The 9,332-nt window shown below is 31.0% G+C and overlaps 1 protein-coding gene across 1 annotated transcript in view; it reads right to left on the reverse strand.

The window, feature by feature from the left end:
- The window catches only part of LOC126775075 (thrombospondin type-1 domain-containing protein 4-like), a 153,978-nt gene extending 145,161 nt beyond the window's left edge, over positions 1–8,817 (reverse strand). The window contains exon 1 of the mRNA XM_050496815.1: positions 8,645–8,817. The gene's annotated coding sequence lies outside the window, so the exon portion shown is untranslated. The remainder of the gene's footprint in view (positions 1–8,644) is intronic.
- Between the last annotated feature and the right edge of the window lie 515 nt (positions 8,818–9,332).

Consider the following 9,332-nt stretch of genomic DNA (forward strand, 5'->3'; position numbering starts at 1 on the left):
GATGGCGTCAAATCCCAAGCCGAACTAATAAGCATTTATACAATGTTTTTCAAGAATTTTTCAAGAAATTAGAAGAACAGTAGTAGCCTGAGATTAATTTAAGTAGTAACAATCTTTTAAAATCACGTGGAACCGTTGGTTCCTCGCCTGATTTCTCTTTTGGCAGAAGTCATTAAATATATTTAAAATAGCATTTAAGCGATTTACTTCGTCTGATTTCAATTATATGATGATGTACACCTGACTAATTTCGGCGATGGTATGAGAGATCAGCTAACTGAGTATATATAATATGTCCTATATTATAGTGCACAAGTGTGTGCGCAAACACAGATGCACTCTCTATTCCCTCACTCTCATAATCCTATGGGATGGAAATTCATCAATCCAACGGCTTTACGTGCTCTCCTAGGCACGGGAGTGTAGACATCCTACTTCCAAATTCCGGGCTGCTACTGAATCTACAGAAAAGTCCTATAACTTTTTATCGTCCCAACCAGGGCTTTGAACTCAGGACCTCGGGATCTGCGGCCCTAAAGACTAGAAACAACGAGGCAGTCATATGATTATACAGCTTATATCCTTCAAAACGTTTATTTTATCGAACTACACCATAGAATTACTAGTAACCTACATCCAGTACAGTAAAATCACACGATCGAATGCGTTAAGCCATCCGCCGATAATGTTATCGTATGGCCCCATAACTCCGGATCCACACATGGTTTCCAACTTAAAATCTATTTTGTTGAACACGCGTCATTCCATCCTTGATAAATTTAGTATTACTTTGAATAATATAATCGATCTTAATAAATACGATGCCCTCTTATTTTATATCTATTAAAAATATATGCCCTAGTTCGTATACTATGCGTTTACGTATCCCTCATACTCGTTGCATATAACGGTTTCTATTCATATAATATTATTTATGTGCGACAGTCGTATCGAATATCTTGTTCTTTAAGCACTTAAAGAAGTACTTATACTCAAGCCGATCACTAGCTACCATATTATAATTACGTTTTTTTTTAAATTATATGTGAACGTGCATATGGGCCACCTGATGGTAAGTGGTCACCAACGCCAATGATGTGTGTGTTTAAATGCTTGTTGGCACACGAAAATAGGGTTTAAGATATTAAATACTTTAATTTATTATTAATTAATAAAATAAGTATATGTTTTAACTTAATTAATAATGTAAATTAATTACCATTATAAACGTATGTTATCAATTGTTCATAATTCTTAAGAAATTTCAAAGAGAAGAAGAGGCATCAAAAAGCTATCATTATAGTCGTATCTGGTAACTCAAATTTTCTCTCTAATTGAATTTTTAAAAAAATAATTATTTTATAATAATTATATTTATTTATTTTTCTGTTGCAACAGTGTTTATTGCAAGTGTTTATTGAATGTTATTGCACGCATTAGAGAACTAACGATCATTTAAGACATAGTGACTGCAAACCTGCCTTCATTAAAGTCCGGTTGTAATCTCAATTCCCAATTTATACATATGAAAAACCAACAAGCTGTTTAAAGGCACGTTTGATTGGTAATTACTTGATTTACTTAAAGTCCATATCGCCATACAGTATTAAATAATATCTGTTATACAATGAATCGTTATGCGTTCAATTTGCTCGTTCGCCAAGAAGAATTCTGATAAATTTATAACTTTGCGTCTATTATTAATTGTCAGTCGGTCATAGTTTTGATATTTTTATAGAACTAGCCAGTGTATGGACTGCGGTGCTAAGATTTTTTTTTAAATGTACTCAATTATTACCACTTCTCGGGTTACAATTCGCCAGGTATTATAAATCGATGGTAATAATATACAAGTAACCTTTATGCACGTGTCAGCAAGAACTGTATATAGTTTTAACTCAATCGGATATGTGATGTAGGAACGCATACGAGACGAACAAAGATACATTCATTTGTATATTACGGAGAAAAAATTTCTAAGTTTGCAAACGGTATTAAAAGTTGGGACAACTTTAATTCCTGTATATAAAGTCTGTAGAGAAAAAAATATATTAGTGATACCCGCCAACTCACCCTGAAGTATTTTATTTGAAGCTATTATAATATATTTATAATATATATTTACTATAAACGTCGCTTCGATTGGTCAAGTGTCATCGATCCCTTAATCTTCATACTATCAATATCATATACCGTTTAATTTCACACACATTACATCGAAATGAAAAAAAGGCTTAAGTATAAAAAAACCGTATACTAAAATGACTCTATAATAAGCGTTTCGTTTTTAAAAGGACAATGGCTATAGCTCGAAATGGTTCGCTAAAAGGTTGAATCATAATAAAAAAAATTATGGCTCAGTCATGTTCCAACGTCAACATTTTCGCATAAAAACATTCGTAATCCATTGTAAATTATTACGCGTGACTTAATATCACTTATGTAATGTACCGCGGGTCATTAACCTCGTATTTAACATCTGATTTTATTTGATTAGATTCCGCGCACGAAAGTACAAATCTTTGATCTCTGAACAAACAAACGGGCCGGAGTTTTTATCGTGATGTGCTAATTGACCCAAAAGTGTTACAATTATGACTCAATGTAAACAATGACGTCATTCCTCAAACTATCGACATTTATGAAATTAACGGCGACGTAAGTTCTGCTGCTCTTCCGCTTGATTTTTTTTAATTTACTATTTTTATTTTCATTATTATACGACCTCTTTAGCTCCTCTATTAATTAAATTTATAAGATTTTCTGGAAGCAGGACTTGAACGTGTTATATTTTTGTTTTTTTTTTTTTATGATGTTAATAAAATAATAAAATATCGATACTATGACTTATATATCGAGATGTTTGCTTGTCATCTCATATATTACAATTATAACTAGTTATTACAATATAACTCGATATATAAATGTTTTTTTTTTTTTAGGATACTTAATTCTTATCAATAAGATGTTTATCAATCAGTGCCTAACAATGAGCGTTTAAAAAATTATATTTGTGTATATAATTTTTAGTAGGTGTGTTTTGTGACTGATGGGTAGAAACATCATTCTGACACATGACATTATTTTACGTATATTTTAATTATTCAAAATATTCAAATTATTCAACATAGTTTGTACTCGATAAACTCGTATTACGATTGATACGTCAACGTTATGCCTACTTGAATAAATTATATTTTGTTTAAAACATTTTATGAATCGCAGGGTGAGAGGTCAAGTACCTATCTATATTCAACGAAATGAAAATCGATTGAAATTTATATTTTTATTCAAAAATAAAAATAAAGTTAATATATATAAAAATGACAACACAACAAGAAATAAGCTAATTCGTAATAGATAATGATAAACGTACAGGGTGAATAGCAAATATATGTCGAATCTCGAGTTCACCTCAACATAGCTTCATTTTTTTTTTATCATATTCCGTCAGTAAAATAGTAACCAATGCAATTTCATGGATAAAACTACCCATCCTTACCTTTTTAGGTTAGATATAAAGCTTTTTGTATGTCTTGGAAGTCCTCCTCATAATATTATTGCCCTGTTTAGAAGAATTATAGAATAAAAATTCGGAACCGTAATTCGAAATCTACCACATATAGTAATACTAACAACAACAGTAGTATTTCGAGAATAAATCAACTTATTAATTTATTCAAACCAATGAATACTCAAAGTCTTACACGTTCAAGGCTGGAGAAGCCGCAGAGCCCGGAGATTACGCCCTATAAATTGCAGGCCCAGTAGAAACAACAACACGATACGCAAATCGCAATTTATCCTCCCGTTGTATACGTTCTGTTCCCGTTATAAGACTCGCTTGGAAGTGAGAAAATGTGCACCTTTGGTTGGGATCGCAGCTCGGAATTAAAAATATCATTGCTATTGCATTTCGAATCCGTTATAGATATATACTTTTATCAACATCATTATTACTTTGAGTCAGTTTTTTTTCTTAGACTATAATTTGTAATATAGACATTTTAGCTTTGACGATTAATTAATTTCAATCTCACGTTAATTAATTAAATACATTGATTAATTATTTGTATTACTATAATAATAATAATAATAATTTATTTAGAACCATCATAAGATCAAACAAAATGTGAACGATAATAACTGCAATAGAATTAAACTGTGACGTAGTTACAAACGCACGCCATGAATAATAAAATTAATAAAAGTATCAAAATAAAAAAAATTAAAACACTTTAAACAATTTTACAAATAATAAGAATTACAATTTCGACAAAACTTTATAAGACATTAAAATTATTATATTATATACTTAATATACGTAAATATAATTATAAATAAAAATCAATTGTATTTGGTTACCCATGCAATTAACTGTCGGGAAAACAATAAGATGATAGTCGAATTTACGTTGAGAATCGTTTTTAAATGTAAATTATTCTTATAAAATGACAATTCAAAATTGCTTCTCCAAGAAAACTACTTAATAAAGTAAATTTTAATTTAGATTGTGTGTGAATTATGAGGTCAATAAACCCCTTGTTTAGTCTATATATTTATAGTTTAAACATATTCCCGTATCGATCAACTTTAGGTATTTCTTTAATGTTAATAATCCCATATAAAAGGTTTACGTTACCGTAACAAAAGCAGACAAACTGATGAAAACTAGTTTACACTAATTGGGCACGAACTAACGTTCATAGGAAATTATGGGAATTCGCGTTAACTTTTTTTATGTCGAGAATCTGTTGAAAACTTATAATCGGTAATAAAATATTGATATTTGAATACATTTTTTTATTCGTTATTGTCTCGCGTGTTAATCTTTATATACACATAAAATACCGGTGAGCGTGTTTTCGTAATACTTCTCCTCCTATATTGCTTGACCGATTTTGATAAAATATTTTTATTTTACTTATAGGGTCACCTGGATGGTTGTTAACAATAGTTGAACCCGATAGATTCACTGCCTGTGTAGCCAACATCAAGAAAAATATTTTTTTATGCCTTTCTATATTTTTTGTCAGCCGATCCGATATATTGCACGCATCCTCTTTTATATATTGGTGGTACTATGTAATGATATAATATTGTAACATATACGGAAACAAAGAAAGGATAACCAGAATAATATATAGATAATAACTATATGATCATTCCAACTACAGACGTATTGAATTTTGAATACCACAAGAATTTGCGAATGGTTGATTGATTCTTGGAATTTTTAACTCCAGTCAGTGCAGGATTTCAAAGTCACTGTTTGTCAAATGAGTCACCTGTATCAAATTTTAAATATAATAATAATGTCCTCCAGGCCGATTTCGGCCACGGCGGCCAATCTCAAGAGAGATTAGCCAACTACGCAGGAGATATTATAGTGCACAAGTGTGTGCGCAAACACAGATGCACTATATATTCCCAAACTCTCATAATCCGATGGGACGGCAATCCGACACGACCGGAAAGAGTTCAGGCGCAGGACCAATGGCTTTACGTGCTTTCCGAGGCAAGGGAGTGTGCACACTTCGTGCAACTTCCAGACTCCGGGCTGCTACTGAGAATTTTCTGACAGAAAAACCCAATAACTTTTTATTGGCCTGACATGGACCTGGAACCCAGGACCTTCGAGTCTGCGGCCTTATATCAAACCACTAGACCAACGAGGCAGTCAATATATAAATATATCTTAATTTTAAACGTGTAATATAGTTAACGTAAACATAGATGTGTGCAGATTTAAGTATATTTTCAAAAAAGTTTTTAAATATACTTTTAAAATAAGCTTGTGTTCAAGGTTCATATGTTCAAAGATACTATGTTACTTTATCCGAAAGTAATATATTGGCGTGAAATGCTTAGGGCCTAAAGCAGACTTAATCGGGCACCGACTAAAACAATGTCAAGGACAATCAATGCTTAATCCAATTATTATTTTTATTTTGCTTTTGTAATATTGACGGCCATACAATCTTAGGCTTGTTAAGTGTTTATTTAATAAATACGTAAATAAACACGGTTCTATTAATACATAAACTGAAATATATAAATGCTTAGAACCCTGCTTCAACGAGATTTACTAAAATAAAGCTCAAATTGAATGACAAATTATGTAAATTATCAATAAAGATAAGAGTAAAGAGGTGTCCGTACTAATTATTGTAGTGAATTAGTTAAATATTTATAGACATTCGCTCTAAATAAAATCCCGCTACTCGATTTAACTATATCTCGGAAAATATTAACAATAATATAATAAAGTCGAGATGGCGAGTGGTAAGAACGCGTGAATCTTAACCGATGAACGTGGGTTCAAACCCGGGCAAGCACCTCTGAATTTTCATGTGCTTAATTTCTGTTTATAATTCATCTCGTGCTTTTCGGTGAAGGAAAACATCAGAGGAAACAAAAGTGGAAATTCTGCCACATGTGTATTCCACCAACCCGCATTGGAGCAGCGTGGTGGAATAAGCTCCAAACCTTCTCCTCAAAAAGGGAGAGGAGGCCTTAGCCCAGCAGTGGGACATTTACAGACTGTTACTACTATTAACAATAAAGAAATCAGTTTACAATAAAAAAGATGGAAAAAGTTATCCTCTTCTACGAAAAAGTTTTCTACTGTTTTTACCGTAATACCGTTTCCGAGATATTTGCAAAAAGACCTTTTTCAAGATGGCTAACACTCGCGGTCTGGGATGTAAAGAACTCGTAATACTTAGGGGGCATCCTCTAACATAATCCAATCGAAAAATCAAGTAGCGCGATTTTATGCAGAGCGACCGCATTTATGGTGCTAAAATTCCTGGACTAAATAGTAATGCGTAGGAATTTTATATGATAAGAAGAGTGAGATGTATGTATTGGATTAAGTCAAAAGCTCTGAGGATATGACGTGATAGAAATAATTTGATGAGAAACACACTACGTTAACCCCAAATAAATGGGTCAAGACCATGCGATTGATAATATTACTTAATTGGGATGATAATATTCGTTTTTAAAAATCCTTGGTATTTATCCGATTTGACGTTTAATTTTTTTTTTTTTTACGTTTAGAAATATATGCCTTGATAACTCGCAGAGTTTCCGGTGTAAAGAATATTCTAACTATTGGATCAGACAGCGAGCGAAGTTATTCTATAAACGATTCTAACTTCTGATCATATACTGATAGACGATTTTATGTTACGTCATCGTATGTATTTTAACATAGAACTTTTTTCAGTTTGCCCGATATGTTAATAGCACCTTGGGCGTTATACAAATTTCAAACAAGATCTTTTGCGTTTTAGAATATCTACACGAATATTATAAACGCGAAAGTAACTAAGTCTGTTTTGTAACGCTTTCACGGAACTGAACCGATTATGGTGAAATTTGGAGCAAGCTTAAGCCTCAAGGAAGAGTTTTTTTATACCAAACACTGACCCCACTGACACACGGGTGAAGCTGCTATAATAATTACTAATATTTTAATGGTAAGTATATTACACAAGACGTTATTCAAACTAGATTAAGAGCTTAATTATTATTTATTTAGGTTCACCGACAATTGTTTACAACAAGTAATTTACCATTATACAAATTCATAAGCTTAATTATTGTATAACAATTACTTAGAGGTTAATTCCGCATTCACAACTGAAGACTTCTAATAACAATTAGCGATCAAATATAATCGGCCTTCTTAGTTATTTTTGTTTTATATTGATACGAAAATCCGAAGAACAAAAATCCCGCCTTTATGAAGAAAAAAAAATGTAGGTACGCTAAACTAAGGAAGCTTTTGCGTTTTAAAATATTTAAATAATATTTCAAATACACACTTCGAGCTGCTATAGATCGGAATCATATCAGTTGAATATTATGAAGTAAAATAATATCGTTTATGTCTTAGATAGAAGTTATTGCACGTTTAATAGTGCAATAAAACCTACATTATGAATATTTCTTAATTAATTTAATCCAGTTAAAACCGTTTCTAGGTCAAATATCTTGAAAATGATCAAACCGAATTACGATATAACATTACTATTTTCATAGAAAAAAATAACACGTAAAACGATTTTTCTTTAAATTATTGCAATATATAAAAAAAATGAATCCATTATAAATATCCTGGTTTTCATTTTAAATTGTAATAATTTTAATTTTTAAACATTCTTGTCTTATTTCTAACAAACTTTATATATTATATTTTGCGGCTAAATTAGTACATTCAGATAAATAATATTAATAAACAGTATCATAATTCGTTAAATAATTTAAATAACTAATAAATGGGGAAAACTTACTTTTCCAATACAAAGTAATTATAATTTTATTAATAATTAATGAAACTATTAAAAAATAAAAAATTAAGGTATTACAAATGATCTCAAAATCACGTGAAAATTTAAATAAACGACTTTAAAATTACGATTCTTGCGTAAAATATATTAGCATTGTCCCAAAACTGTTAAAGTTTCGACAGTTTATTCAAATTAATGTGCGGGCTAGTTTAAGGTTAGAACATTGAACTATGTATCCGGTTAATTAAATTAATGTCATTAGAATAACCGATATCGAACTACAATCATTCAAAAAAAAAATCATAACATAAATTATCCGCAAGTTTTTCTTATCAGATACTGACCTCAAAATCACGGACCACTGAAAATCATTCACTCATTCACAAACAACGGAATATCAATTAAGTTGAATGAATACAGTTTAGTTTATTTTTTGTTCACGAACAGTTTTTGTTAGTCTATAGGCAAGCCGCGTGATAAGGACCTCGTGGTGTCGAGCGGCACGTCCGAACACCAACGCGAGATCTTGTCGACTATGGGACATTGGTATGGAACTATGAACTGTATTTTGGTCTCAGATGCGTACAACTTAACTATTTACTTTTATATACGACATATGTTTTCGTTCCATATATTCAGTTGACTGAAAACTGCTTTCATATAGATAAAAGTTTTAGACGTACAAATTGAACGTTAATTACGATTACATTGTTATCTATCTATCTTTTTTCTTAATGTTCTGTTTGCAATTGAGCTCACATTTCTTACTCAGGATTATGTTCCGATGTTAATTGTATTTGGAATAGTTCCAAGTTCTTGGCATTCGTTGTTCGAGTTACTTGTGATATATAGCTATTATTATTTTAAATTAATTTAAAATTTTAAAAACCGTAGACTTTAAATAATTGAGTGAATATTAATTTTTTTTTTTAATTAATAATCGAAATTCGGGTAGGTATCGTCTACAAAGTCTATTATATTTTTTCTGTACTTCAAATTAAAAAAGTGTGATTCTAGTCAATATAATTTAGT

This window comes from Nymphalis io, chromosome 17, assembly GCF_905147045.1.
Source record: "Nymphalis io chromosome 17, ilAglIoxx1.1, whole genome shotgun sequence".
NCBI classification, from domain to species: domain Eukaryota; kingdom Metazoa; phylum Arthropoda; class Insecta; order Lepidoptera; family Nymphalidae; genus Nymphalis; species Nymphalis io.